The 15240-nt window shown below is 44.2% G+C and overlaps 1 protein-coding gene and 1 long non-coding RNA gene across 2 annotated transcripts in view; one reads left to right on the top strand and one right to left on the bottom strand.

Moving 5' to 3' along the window:
* FBXW4 (F-box and WD repeat domain containing 4) overlaps positions 1-7400 on the bottom strand; it is a 116847-nt gene extending 109447 nt beyond the window's left edge. The window contains exon 1 of the mRNA XM_072805614.1: positions 7382-7400. The gene's annotated coding sequence lies outside the window, so the exon portion shown is untranslated. The remainder of the gene's footprint in view (positions 1-7381) is intronic.
* Positions 1-11205, top strand: part of LOC140620978 (uncharacterized) — a 39799-nt gene extending 28594 nt beyond the window's left edge. The window contains exons 2-4 of the long non-coding RNA XR_012020695.1: positions 992-1213; positions 7170-7512; positions 7860-11205. This is a non-coding gene — a long non-coding RNA (uncharacterized lncRNA). The remainder of the gene's footprint in view (positions 1-991; positions 1214-7169; positions 7513-7859) is intronic.
* Positions 11206-15240: the final 4035 nt, after the last annotated feature.

The raw sequence follows: 15240 nt of genomic DNA, 5'->3' as shown, positions 1-15240 counted from the left end.
TAAATAAATAAATAGATAGATAGATAGATAGATAGATAGATAGACAGACAGACAGACAAGAAAGAACAAGCAGGCCTACTATTTTCAGACCAGGCTGCACAAATCCCTTAAAAGGAGTCATTATTATTTTCCACTCTGTGTCAAATGGGTTCTCCAGGAAGCAAGCGCTGAGATACAGGGCGATGTGCAAGCAGGTTGGGGTGGAGGGTGGTAATGCCTGGTAAAGATAAAAGAGGGGAGAAGCCAGATTGGGCAGAGAAAGGCTCTACAGGAAGGACTGCCGGTTAAGAGGAGTCCTACATAGGCAGAAATGGCCAGGCCCTGGCACCCCCACCATGCTCAGTCATTAGCATGGGTTGCCTATGAAGAGCATAGGTTTGACTCAAAAGGGCAGCCACATTGCAAGTTCTTCCTTGAAGGGAGATCGGAGTGGTGTGCAATGTGGAGTCAGATTGGTTTTCTCTCCTGCGTTCTCTCTCTCTCAAATAAATAAATAAAGTATTTTTTTAAACTGACCATCTTCACCATTTTCAAATGTAAAGCTTTATGTACATCCACTTTATTGTGTCACCAATACCACCATCCATCCACAGAACTCTTTCCATCTGATAAAACTGCAACTCTGTGCCTATTAATCAGTAACTCCCCATCTTCTTTCTCCCAGCCCCAGTAACCACCATTCTACTTTCTGTCTCTATGTATTTGACTACTCTAGATATCTCACATAAGTGGAATCATGCACTATTTGTCTTTCTGTATCTGGCTTGTTTCACTCAACATGATGTCCTCAAGGTTCATCCATATTGAAGTATGTGTCAGAATTTCCTTTTTAAGGTTAATCATATTCCATTGAATGTATATGCCAAATTTTATTTATCTATCATCCACCAATACACATGGGTTATTCCACCTTTTGGCTTTTACAAATAATGCTGCTATGAACATGAGTGTAGAAATATCTCTTTGAGACCTGCTTTCTTTTTTTTTTAAGATTTTTGTTTATTCATTAGAGACGCACAGAGAGAGAGAAGACTCAGGCAGAGGGAGAAGCAGGCTCCATGCAGAGAGCCCGACGTGGGACTCGATCCCGGGTCTCCAGGATCACGCCCTGGGCTGAAGGCGACACTAAACCGCTGAGCCACCGGGGCTGCCCAAGACCCTGCTTTCAATTCTGAAGGGCATATACCCAGAAGGGGAATTTCTGTGTCAAATAGTAAGTCTATTTTTTATTTTTTGAGGAACTGCCATCCTGTTTTCCATAGCAGCTGCACCATTTTACATTCCCACAAGGGTTCCAATTTCTTTTTTTTTTTTTTTTGGTGGGGGGGTTCCAATTTCTTCACATCCACACCAACACTGTTATTTCCTGGTTTGGGGTTTTTTTTCAGTGTTTTTATATAGCAGCCATCCTAATCAGTGTGATGTAGTAGCCTACTGTGGTTTTGATTTATTTTCCCTAACAATTAGAGACGTCGAGCATCTTTCACTTGCTTATTGGCCATCTGTAGATTTTTGGACTAGCTGTGCTGCTTACTAGTCTGAGGGGAAGGGTGAACAATCACATAGCATCCAGGGTCTGCCAACAAGAAAGGGGCAATGGCAGTTAAGTATCAACCAGCAGAATCCATTGCACAGCAGTAGATGTCAAAGACAAGTAGGTGTGGATGGGGCTATTTCAGTTTTCAAATCAAGAAGAGTAAGTGCCAAGTTATAACAGAAGAGAGTATTTCACTATGTGCTGACTGTGCCAAGTCCACACACCAACTCCTTTACATGCATTATCTCATTTCATTTACTCATTCAACAAGTATTTGATGAAAGCCTAATATGAACTAGTCACTGCTGAGTTAAAAACAAAACCAAACCAGAAATCAGACACTGTACCTGTCCTCAAGGAATTTACAGGCTTCAAAGAATCAAACCGCTTACAATGATGCCTAGTGTTATAAAGGGTAGGTCCACAGTCCTATGGAAATGGACCTAGTCAGGCAGGTCAGGGAAGACTTCTTTGGAAATGGAGGAAATGGAGCTTGAGTTGAGGAAAGAAAAGATAGGAGTGAAGAGCTAGATGTTCCAGACCCTTCAGCACCATGAGGTAGGTATGATTATTATCCTAAAGCTCTGGAAGTGTCAAGTCTTGTCTATCTTGTTCACCAATATCTCTCTGTTGCTTAAAACAGTGTCTGACACAAAACAGCTCACAGTAAACGTCTGTTGAATGGATGTATCCTCATTTTATAGATGAAGAGCTTGAATCTCAGAGAGAATAATTTTTTAAAAGATTTTATTTATTTATTTGAGAGAGAGCATGCGACAGAGAGCAGGAACGAGGAGGAGAAGGAGAAGCCAGCTCCCCACTGTGTGGGGAGCCCAACACAGGGGCTCGGTCCCAGAACCTTGGGATCATAACCTGAGCTGAAGGCAGATGCTTAACCAACTGAACCACCTAGGTGCCCTGAGGGTAACTAATTTAACCAGGGTCACAGTGCTAATAAGTGGCAGAGCTGGGTTTCATGTCAGGCAGTAAGTTCTGTAGCTTGAGTTTTTAATCTTTTAAAAAGTCATGTTAAAAAAAAAAAAAAAGGAAGAAGAAGAAGTAAAAAGACTTCCTTAAACCCATCAACCCAGGCTTATAGAAGTAGTACACATTCTCTTCCTTGGCTTCCAAAGGCCTCCAACTCACTAGTTAGTCCAGCCTGTTGTGATTACATTGTAGCATAGTGGCTTTCACACATGACTGTCTATCTCCCTCCTTCCCTCCCAGTAACAGTAAACTGTGAGCTATTTAAAAGACTATATGGAAATGCAGGCATAGTATAGTACTTAAGAATGCAGGCTCAGAGTTCAGAGAGACCTGAGGATGAAGCCTGGTTCTGCTGCTTACCGGTTACCTTGGTTCTTTACTCAACCTTTCTAGCTTCTGTTTCTTAATCTATAAAATGGAGTTAATAATAGAACCCACATCTTGCAAGGTGGTTGTAAGAATTAACTGAGATAAGGCCTGTAAAGCACTTCGGATAATGCTGCGCATAAAGTAGTAAAATAAAAATTTTCAAAATACTCTATACTGGAAAAAAATAAAACCAACATCAACACCCATCCCACACTCAACTGGAAGAAAACTTATATGGTGTTTTTTTTCTAGGACAGGGATGGGCAGGCTTCAGCTACTTGGCTTTTCTTCATTCCAAATGCACTACTGGCAGCATCACCCTGAGCCACAGTCTCTTGTGGAAGTAAGGGATTGGCCAGGAAGGGCCAATCCTTCTGAGGGTCCCAGAATCCCCAAGTTACTTTCCCCTCCCTGGCCCTGAAGTCTTCGTGCTGCTTCTGCTCAGGCCTTGCCAATCCTCCACCTCTTCCTTTCTGTTTTCCCATCCCTCCCTCCCCACTTCAAACCCTGGGAAAAAAAATGAAGAAAAGCACACCAACCAAGAAGCCTTTTCACTTCATTGTGTTTTCCAGCTAGACCTGAACAGACAGCAATCAATTCAGCGCTCTCTCACCCTCCCTCCTCTCTCCTTCTCTCTTCTCTTGTCCTCTTTGTGTTCTTTTTCTCTCAGACTGTGTCTTCAGGCTTAGGAAAAAGCAGTTACCTCCCAGCAGCATGAGGATACAAGAAGCTTCAGTTGCCAGTAGCAAACACAACATGATTATAACAGGTCCCCATGGTCCTCGGCGCTTAGAAAGGCAGAGAAGCAGGGGATCCCATACTGATTCTCTGAGAAACTCCTCAGTTTGAGCACTTGTTCCAACCCAGGCTCAGCTGCAACGAGTCGCACAGAAAACCTCAATCTCCCACTTCCTCTGGCCAAGAACCTTCTGAAGCCCATACCATCCCCAGACATGGAGTTTTCATTCCAAGTTTGAGTAAACCTGGCCAGCTGGACTTGGAATCAACGAGGATGAAAAAGAATACACCTTTTCCATTTTCAAAGCAGCCTAGTGGGATTTTGTTTTTTTCCAACAGGGTAACTCCAAATTGGCAGGACTTTCAAAGCTACCAATTTCCATGTCCCCAGCCCTCACTGAAGAAAAATTTCCTGGTTAGCCTGGCATGTGTGGAGGTTTGAGATGTGCAAGTGAGAAATGTTTAGCAAATAGTTAAATCTGAGCTATGAATCAAATTATTCTAAACAAGATTCTCCCCATACCCATGCTGTACTAGTTACCCTCCTTGATTCTTACGTCAAACATATATTCAAAAATAACTACTAATTATCAAGCGCCCCGTAAGTACCAGGAACTGAATGTTTTATTTACGTATATTGACTTATTTAATCTTCACGACTATGCAAGATAGGAGTTATTTACTGTTTCCTCTCTGAAGAAGAGACAAGTAATTTCCCCAAAGTCATACAGTTAATGAGTGGCATAATCAGAGTTCAAATCTCATCCCCAACACAATAACATGGATGAATTTCAAAATCACTCTGCAGAAGTGAGAGAAGTCAGACCAAAAGAGTACTTATGGGGTGCCTAGGTGGCTCAATTGATTGGTTAAGCATCCAACTCTCAGTCTCAGGCAGGTCTTGATCTCAGGGTTGTGAGTTCAAGCCTCAAATTGGGCTCCATGCTGGGCGTGGTGCCTACTTTAAAAAAAAAAAAAAGTACTTACTGTATAATCCATGTACCTAAAATTTTAGAAAGTACAAACCAACCTATACAAACCAACAGAAAGCAGATCAGTGGTTGCCTGGGGATAGGGTGGAGAGAAAGATGAATTGCAAGGAGGAGTAAGGTTGTTGCATTTTTGCAAATCTGTCTTATTTCTGGCTTCATAGATGACATGATCCTCATATTTGCTTCCTCAATCAGTTGCAATAAATTCAACAATCTGAATGAAACGAATGAAGGTTTTCCAGAAGTTTCATATTCTGTAGCTTCTGGAAAATTCCACTATATACTTGTGAGAGATTGAGAGTGAAAAAGGCAAACAACATGTCAGTATTATTATGAAAAAAGTTTGAGGGCAGCCCCGGTGGCTCAGCGATTTAGTGCCACCTGCAGCCCAGGGTGTGATCCTGGAGACCCAGGATCGAGTCCCACATCGGGCTCCCTACACGGAGCCTTCTTCTCCCTCTGCCTGTGTTTCTGCCTCTCTCTCTCTGTGTCTCTCATGAATAAATAAAATCTTTAAAAAAAGAAAATAGTTTGACCTTGTAGAACCCTGAAAGGATCTTAGGAACCCACAGAGGTCCCCAGACCATACTTTGAGAATGGCTGTTTTTTTTTTTTTTTTTAAGATTTCATTTATTTTTTCATGAGAGACACAAAGAGAGGCAGAGACATAGGCAGAGGGAGAAGGAGGCTCCCAGCGAGGAGCCCAATGCAGGACTCGATCCCAGGACTCTGGGATCACAACCTGAGCCAAAGGGAGACACTCAACCAATGAGCCACCCAGGTGCCCCAAGACTGGCTGATTTAAAATGCTCAGAAATGGGATGCCTGGGTGGCTCAGTCAGTTGAGCATCTGAATTGATTTTGGCTTGGGTAGTGATCTCGGGGTCATGAGATCAAGCTCCAAGTCAGGCTGTGCATTCACTGGGAAGTCTGCTTGAGATTCTCTCTCTCTCTCCCTCTGTCCCTCCCCTTGCTTGCACTGTCTCTCTCTTTCAAATAAACAAACAAATCTTTAAAAAATTATTTAAAAAGTAAAGTGCTCAGAACCAAAAACTATTTATTACAGTTCTAATGCTACCACCTCCGTTATTTTACCTCTCCTACCCAAGACCTTGTGAAAGCCTGAGAAACCGAGGAAGAAACTGGGACACAGGGAAGCATCAAATGGAAGGTTGTACTGATAACTCTTCTTCAAAGTTCTTTCCACCCCTGTGAATCTTCTTCTTTTAAACAAAATCAAGAGAGCCGAAGGCTCAGCAGTACCTAGATGCACAGGATGGGGAGAGTAGAGCACAATGGAAACATCACAGTTTCCTTTTGACCCCCTCATAGAAAGAGGAGCAGCTGTCTCCTCTCACAGCCTTGCTCTGGTTCACCCCATAGCAGATGTCACAGGAAGAACCTGGAGCTCTGAAGAAATTCCGACAGATCTGAGCTCTTACCTGTTCCCTAAACACGTTTCTGCCCAGGTTGAACCCAGCTCTGGTCTAAATCCTCAATCCAGATAAAAACTTTGCCCTGGCATAGGCAGCAAATGGAGGGCAAAAGCTTAGGAGTCAGTAAATCAAGAGTGTGAATATTGTTTCTCCTTCTAATAGGCTATATAATCTTGAGTACATTACAGAACTTTTCTGAACCTCAGCTTCCTCCTCTGTGGAAGGGAAATCATCTTATCTTTTTGACAGGATTACTGCGCAGACTCAGTGAGATAATAATACGCGGACAAATCCAAGCAGAGTACCAGGCACCTAAGAGAGGCTCACCCTTAGTGACTGTTACATTTTTACAGAAAAGCAAAGGGCAAGATGGAAATACCACACACTCTAGCATTAGATAGCCCTGGGTTTTGAATCCTAACAACACTGACTTTGGGTAAAGTCATTTCACCCACCTTGCAGAATTACTGTGGGGACTGACTGAAATAATGTCTATAAATTGCTTGGCATCTAGCCCATGCCTTCACTGTTATTATTATTATTGAGCATCTGCAGCTGTGGCCACAGGGTCACTAATTGCCAGGGAGAACCTCTCGCCCTCAAGGGCCGCCTCTTTGTGGTCCAGCCTTTGGTATCCCTGTTGACAGGTTAGGATGGCTGGCTCTCCATCAGGCTTGATGGGCCTTTTCTAAAGGAGTTAACTCAGTCCTCGCTTTGCGTTTCTCTTCCAAATATACCAATAGGGCATGTTGCACAGAGACCATAAAATTATAGGAGAGTTAACATCCAGGGGAATTATTCCCAAATTAGGGGGAGAATAGACACTGCATATAAAAGCCACCCACAATAACAAAAAATAAAAAAATAAAAATAAATAAAAAATAAATAAAAGCCACCCACGCAGGGGAGACGCTGTACAAGGGCTCTGGAATCAGACTCAGATTCAAATCCTGGCTCTACTACTTATTTAGTAACTGAAGACCTAGGGCAAATGATCTAGCCTCGGTAAGGCCAGTTTCTTACCTGTAATTGAGAATAACAGTAGCTAAGTGTAAAGAGCACATAGAAAACAGCAATAAATTTTATCTATTACTTCCATTACTCTTACAGCAGGATTCCAATGTTTTAACAACAATACAGAAGATCACATTCCCACCTAGACGCTAAGATCAGGAAGCAGCAACATGGCACTGGAAGAAATTGCCTGTTTTCACTTTTATGTACTTCCGAGTTTCTTTAGCAAGCACCAGTGAACAGAATAACATGGAAAACTCAACAAACAGGAGAAAGAGGAGAAGTTTTAAAACTTAACCCGAGCTCACCCACAGCGGAAAGTAATGGTCCTAGATCCCAGAGGCCCGGGCCACGCGACTGGGGCCACGTGACTGCGCCCACGTGACTGCGCAGAAGCAGGCGGTGGCCCGAGAGGCCCAACCAATCAGAAGGCGCGCAGGTGAGCCGGGTCTTCCAGTTGCGGACACGCCCCTGGGCGCTGGGGGTCACGTGACCTGAAGTGGCGGGAGCACGCACGGTACCTGTACAGTGAGGGTCTCACCTGAAGAGGGGCCGGAAAAGAGTTGGAAAAGTGGGAAGGGAACCCGAGAGGAGCAGAGCTGGAGAAAGGGTGGGAGGAGATCAAAGATGGGGAGACAGCATAAGGGCACCCCCCACCCCGAGGAGAGAGAAAGAATGTGTGTTGGGGCGCAGGAGGCACCAAGGTGACGACAAGGTGTGAAGGAAAGATCACGGAGGTAACTGGTGCCTCTAGGACCCGTGTGCATCTTCTACTCTCCTCCCCAGGGTGGCTTGAAACGGATAAGGCTCACTCTCTGCCACTTTAGAACTTCAATCCTGTGAGGGAGGCTGAGGAACCTAGCTTCTACTTCACTGTCCTCAAGTGATGTGGCTGAATTTCATCCTTGGATCTGACTCCTGGATCCTTGGCTGTCTTCTGTGAAATGAGCCCAAGGATGGCCCAGCTCCACGTACGTAATGTGGGACACCCTGAGAGAAAAGACGGGGAGAGAGGAAAAGTGATGGCAGTGCAGGGAGGCAAGGGAAGGAGGGAGCTGATGTGGAAAAGAAGGGAAGAGTTTGTGAATAGGAGGGAGATCAAAAAAGAAGAGACTAAGAAGGGACAGAGGTGAAGAGGAAAGGGGAGAGGTAAGGGGGAGCAATAGGAAAGGAGGAGTCAAGAGAGGAAGAGGAAAGATGGAGCCATGGCCGAGCATGCACTTAAGCCGGAGGAAGGTGGAGAGGAGATGACAGTGGGGTCTTAGAAGAGTCAGAATCACCTGAAGCATAATCCAGGTCCCCTGGGTAGGTAGCTCAGTGGGTTGAGTGTGGGACTCTCCCTTTGGATCAGGTCATGATCTCATGAGTCCTGGGGCTCCACGCTCAGTGGGTGGGGGGAGAGTCTGCTTGAAAATTCTCTCCCTCTGCCCCTCCCCTTGCTCTTTCTCCCCTCTCTCTCTAAAATAAATAAATCTTAAAAAAAAAGACAATCACCTGAAGCATAATCCTAATATCTAATCCTGCCTGATGAAGGCAGGTTGGAACTGGGTCAGACTGCTTCTGATCTGTGCTGTGGAAGTCTCTAAGCTGAGGCTGGGTTGCCGTATTCAGTTTATCGTTGCACCAAATGGGCTCACCCAGTACACTATTCTAGAGTCATCAGTAGTTTGATCCAAAGTTTTCCTTTTGGACCATGTTGAGGTTTATGGGTTTTTTGTTTTTTTGTTTGTTTGTTTGTTTTTTGTTTTTTTGTTTTTTTGTTTTTTTAAGAGAGATATATTTTGTTACAAAGGTAATGATTTCAAAAAGTCTTTATTTCATTTCTTCCTCTAAAAGTCTGAACAGGTCCTGTGTTTTATCTTAAACATTGTGGACTAAGAAGGGCAGATTTTTCTTTCCCTTCTTGGGTTTTCGTTGGGGCCTTGGGGCTCAATATCTTGAAGGGAAGGTCTTAGAGGAAGAGAGCATAGCACAAAGGAAGGAGCAATGGAATATTACTCAGCAATAAAAAGGAATGAAGCACTGTTACACACTCCAACAAGGAAGAACCTTGAAACATTATGCTAAGTGCAAGAAACTAGTCGCAAAATACTATATATTGTATGATTCCATTTGTATAAAATGACCAGCAAAATTCAGAAAGACAGAAAACAGATCCGTGGTTGCCGGGGCTAGGGGAGGATTTGGGGGATGAGGGTGACTGCTAAAGGGAATGGAGTATCTTGTTAGGGAACTGAAATGTCCCAAAATTGATTGTGGTGATGGTGCACAACTCAGAATATACTGAAAACCATTGAATTGTACATTTTAGATGTATGAATTGCATAGAATGTGAATTACATCTGAATAAAGTTGTGAAAGAAAGAAGGAAAGGGGGGATAAGGGAGAAAGGAAGGGAGAAAGTAAAGGAAGGAAGCAGGGAAGGAAGGAAAAAGTGAGCAAAGAAGCAGAGGTTGAAGATTGTATCTAATTTAAGAGGCCCAGAATGGATCTGTGTGGCTGGCATTTAAGGAGGTAGTTAAGAGTGAAACTAAGGCCAAAGAACGCAGGACCTCTAATTTCATATCAGCATTTGAACTTGATTGATAGCCCTGACCTGTCAATATACTAGTCACTAGCCATATGTGGCTACTGAGCACTTAAAATGTGGCTAGTCCAATTTGAGGTGTGCTGTAGGCACAAAACACACATAAGATTTTGAAAATTTAGTATAAAAAGAAGAATGTAAAATTTCATTAATTTTTGTATTGATTGCATGTTGAAATATTTTTCTAAATCATGTTAAATAAAATATATCATCAGTCTTACTTTTTAAAATAATTTTTAAAAGTTATTTTTTAACATGGCTACTAAAAAATTTTATTTATTTTTGTTTTTTTAAAAGATTTTATTTATTTATCCTGGAGACCTGGTATCAAGTCCCACATCCGGCTCCCTGCATGGAGCCTGCTTCTCTGTGTCTCTGCCTCTCTCTCTCTCTCTCTCTCATGAATGAATAAATAAAATCTTAAAAAAAAAAAAAGACACACACACAAAGGCAGAGACATAGGCAGAGGGAGAAGCAGGCCCCCCACAAGGAGCCCGATGCAGGACTCGATCCCAGGATGGGGATCACACCCTGAGCCAAAGGCAGACACTCAACCACTGAGCCACCCAGGCGTCCCAACATAGCTACTAGAAAATTTTAAATTACATATGTGACTCCCGTTATATTTCTGTTGGACAGAGCTGTTAGAGATTAGATGGAAGCCACTGAGAATTCTTGAGTCAGCATAGGGGTTGGCCAGTGTTTTCTGTAAAAGGCCAGATGGTAAATATTTTACCATGCTATCTCTGTTGCAATTACTCAACATGTGATCTCTGTTGCAGTTACTCACCTCTGCTGTTGTAGTATGGAAACAGCTATGGACAATGTGTAAACAAATAATCACAGATACATTCCAATACAACTTTATTTATGGGTACTGAAATTTGTGGGTTTTTTAAAGATTGTATTTATTTATTTGAGAGAGAGTGAAAGAGAGAGGGCATGAGCAGAAGGGAGGGGCAGAGACAGAGGGAGAAGCAGGGAGCCTGATGCCAGACTTGATCCCAGGACTTCAGGATCATGACCTGAGCTGAAGGCAGATGCTTAACCCACTGAGACACCCAGGCACCCCCAGATGCTGAAATTTAAATCCCACATAATTTTCGCATCATGAAATACTCTTTTTATTTTTTTCCCCAATCATTTAAAAATTTAAACACGTGTGTAGTTTGTGAACCATACAAAACCAGGCAGTGAAAGAGATTGGACCCATCAGCCATAGTTTGCCAATCTCTGAGCTAAAGAGTTAAGCTAGAGTCTCTGAAAATCTCTTGCAACCAGCAGCAATACTGGTGTTCTCCCTACACACAGACACACAGTGCTTGGAAAATTTCTTCTGCTCTGCAAGCAGCGTGGATTCATGGAACATTTGATCTGAAAGGGACAGTAGGGATCAAATGCTCCTACCTTCTTATGTTACATTTGAGGAAACTGAGTCTCAAAGAGGTAAACCCACATAAACAAGGTCACATTGCAGTGAAGAGGTTCCAAATAATAGGAGTAATTGCAAGACTATCAGGGAGCAGCTGGCAAAAAAAAAAGAAAGGTCTAAGGTCAGACTGTGTACCTAGGCCCCACTCGGGGACTCTAAATTCTAGCTCATCCTTCCACCCATTCATCAGTTCTTCCAATCATCACTTATTTCTCGAGACAACCTGGGTGCCAGGGTGCCATGTGAGGCTCCGAGGAACCAGACATTAACTGACCTGGAGGAGTTCAGGATAGAAAAAAGATATTTTAAAACATATATACTGGGGGTGTAGAAGGGGACAGATTTCTTAGAAAGAGACAAAAAAGGCCCTCTGAGGAGGTACCCGAGCAATGATCAGAAGGACAAGTAGGAATTAGGCAAGCAAAGGGGAGGGTGGGAAGAATATTTTATATGCGAAGACCTGGAACAGATTTGCCCAAAATGTTTAGGGAACTGTAAGGAGATGATGGGCGTGGAGCATTAAGTAGGAAATGGAAGTGGGAGAGGTGAGCTTGAATATCAGTGGGACCCAGAATATGAAGCTCCTCTGTTTAAAGTTAAGACATTGGTCTTGATCACATTAGGTGGTGAGGAGACACAGAGAGGTTTTAAACAGTGAGGTAAGACAGATTGAGTTTTAGAAAAATTGCATTGGCAGTTTGCCAGGCAGAGCAGAGAGAGGATTCCACGTGAAAGGAATGGCCTGAGCAAAGGCCTGTATGAATGCAAGGCCCAGTAACAGCGATCTGGTGTGACTCAAGCAGGCAGTGTGTGACAAGGAACCAGAAGAGAGAAACCTAGGAAAGAACTGTGTGCAGATGGGAGAGAGTCCTCGAATCCTGGCTGAGGAGTTTGGATTCGATTCTTCAGGTGCAGACATTGGGAAGAACCCCATGGGAGTCAGTGGGAGGGTAGAACACAGAAGTCAGGTCAAGCTTTCCTACCTCTGCCACGTATTAGTAAAACCTCCATTTCCTCAGAGGCACAACGGAGATGATAAAATGACGAGGATTAAGCAATATAACATGTTAAAAGTGCTTATCACTTTTTAAGAGCCTGACACACAATGAACACTCCCAGGGCACCCCTAAACCCCACATGGTATGCAGCACATCAAAGGACTCTCAGTTCCTACCTGAGAAGAAACTCTGCTAAGAGAACATTCTGGGGCGGGATGCCCTGACCTCTTAATTTCAAATTTGAGCTGACTTTCCATTGTTTATGTAGAAAACCCAATGTGAGACCACAACTACCCACATTTTGGGGTAGGTCTCTCTAAGAAGCTCAGAACTCATGCATCCCCCCTGGTGTTACATATACTGTTCTCCAAAGTGGGGCCCAGAAAGCCAGCAGCTCAGTTTGAGAGTGTTGGACCTTCTCCCCAGGACCCTGTGCCAATCTCTGCGTTCCCATACGCCTCCCAACCCCGATTATCTGTTAATTTCATTTTCATTTTAACATAGTCTCTATATGCAGAATAGTTTATATATATCATGTGTGAGAAAGGAAAAATATTTTATGTATATGTCTATACATATACATGTATATAGAATAGAATATACATGTATATAGAATAGCTCTTAAGAACCTGGTCACCGGTCTTCTCCAGGATGGAACGGTGTACACTGACACAGAGGTTGTAGGGAGACTTACATTCTACTCCTTTGTACCTTCTGAGGAACCAGGTATATGTATTTATTATCTATTTAAACAGATCCAATAAAAACATCCAATTCCAATAAATTTTTGGAATTCAAAAAAGCATTTCTGCTTTTCTGTAACAGAGGTATACCAGGTCCACTGTTGGTTTAACCTGCCGTTTGGCTTTCTAATACCTTGCTCTGTAGTCCAAAGCCGGAACAGTTAACGAGAGGGTGACAGTCTTGGTTTCCATCCCCCCACTGCAGGGCTTCGAACTCTTCTGTGACCCAGGCCTCCCAGCTGGGGAACAGGGACGGTGGCCCTTGCCACATTCCCCACAGGGGTAGCATTGAGAACTAGCTATCTGTTGGTAAAGGATTTCAGGATCTGGGAATGAAAGAGAATATATTAACACAAAATACTCCTGCTTTTTAACCCCACATAGTTCTAGGGAAATCTAATATAAAGGCTTCAGATCCACTTACAGTTGCTGTACTAAAGACGAATGTTAATTAGTGACATTGACAATTGTCATTTTCTCTGTAAACCTACTTGATGAGTGGGAGCTGCAGGAATCTTGCTATACGAGCCTTCTTTCTTTGAACAACAAAGTCTCAGTCTGTCCTACCTGAAACAGACAGGAAACCTGCCCACCTCAATTACAGGTCTCAGCTGAGAGGCAGTGTTTGGTGTCCACACCATCTATCTAGGCAGCATTTACCTAACTGGGTCCAGTGACTGTGGCTTATCTTTTAATGAAGTTCTCCATTGCATCTCTCTCCAGTGCTCTCGTCTTGAGTGAGAGGCACTGAAGGCATTTAACAAATGGTGGCTGAACTAAAGGCTGGCAGACTTCAGGAGTGCCCTCATTTTGCAGACAGGGAAATAGAGGCACACAGAAATGCACTGCCTGGCCTGAGTTCCATTATATAGGAAATCACTGGTGTGGGCAGGAGTCCCAATCCAACCCCTAAAGCATGTCTCTCCCATTCTCTGGACAGAGAATACCCGAGAAGCTCCTACATTTCCATCTTCAAAGTCAGGGAAATAAGAGAAGCAGCTGCACGACAAGTCCTGAGTGTAGACAACCCGACCACCATTCCTCCCGGGATCTGTTTCCCCATCTGTAAAACGACGGTGCGGGTAGGCTAATCTCTCAGGCCCCTCTACCTTCCCTCCGGCCTGTGCACACGGCCCTGCGTCCACCCGCCAGCCACCGTGGACTCTTCCTTCGAGTTGTCTCTTTAATTCTTTGACTTTTTCCCAAGAGTTTCAAGGGGGCGCTGTGAAACTGGCTACAGGCAACCAGCGGGCTCTTCCCTCCCTGGAGCTGCCTGAGTGCCCGGTCTCCCTGCTGGTAACCAAGCCCTTGTCTGCCTTTCCAGCAACCCAGCCCTTTCTTATTGTTGCTGTCTGTTTCCATTTGCTCCTTTTATTCTCCAGGTTTTCCTTGACTCTGATGTTTTCCCCCCTGCTGCACAACAAGCCCTTCTGATCTCTGTGAAAGGCAAACCCGTGTCATTCTTCCAAATCATCATTGTATGACATGTTTTTATATCAGCCGGACAAAGGAGCTATTTGATCAGGGGGTATGGTGTGTGATTGTAAGAAATTCAGCTAGTCGGTGGCAACCATTGTTCCCCAAGCGGCTCCCTGACCCCATTCTGTTCCAGGAAAAACTCCCTGAGAGTGGCCTCTATTCATGGAGTAACACCAGTCCCCAGCCGCGCTCCAGGAGCATGCTCAATTCCTAGTGGTGTCACCGATAGCTGCCCACAGCCATCCTTTAACTCTTTCATCAGCATTAGGTTTCCAACCCCACAGCTGTTATCACGGCCACTCGCTCAGGGGGTTAGAGATATAGGCATGCTCTCTGCTCTCCCTCTTATCTCGGAGAAATTCAACCTTCCTTTGAAATGGTCATTTGGAAATTACCCGTCTGCTGCTTTCAGCACAGCAGGCCAGGCTAGCATGCCCTGCCCTCCTCAGCTTTCCCCTAAGGACAGCCTCCCAGGTTCTGCCAACTAACAGCCCCTGCTGCTCCGTGGTCTGCCGCCTGCTGTGTAGACCAGTGGCCCCTTGCGATGGTTTCTGACCGGCACCCCAGGTAGAATGATGTGGCCCCTCACCTTGACCCCGGAGTCTTGGGCAGATGGCAGATCAGTCTCCCAAAGATGGGGAAATATTTCCACACACCAACACATATTACTTGGTTAGCTTTCCCTAGCCTTCCTTCCAGAACACATGGGGCCCCGACGTGTATAGGGCCCTGTGTTGGTTTTTGCAGAAGAGACAGAATTGTGCTAAAACTGGCTGTTGGCCCTTGGCTCTGGGAACTCAATGCATCAGAGGAAATGGGACAGGTAGACTTGTATCTGCAGAAACATCCATATAATTCCCTCATCATTAACCCTGTGCCATTAAAACATTGTGAGGGATACACAAACTGTTCTGGCCTAACTGCCTAG

This window comes from Canis lupus, chromosome 29 (assembly GCF_048164855.1).
Source record: "Canis lupus baileyi chromosome 29, mCanLup2.hap1, whole genome shotgun sequence".
Taxonomy (NCBI): Eukaryota; Metazoa; Chordata; class Mammalia; order Carnivora; family Canidae; genus Canis; species Canis lupus.
The sequence above is the reverse complement of the archived record's forward strand: the minus strand, read 5'-3'. Positions and strand labels throughout refer to the sequence as shown.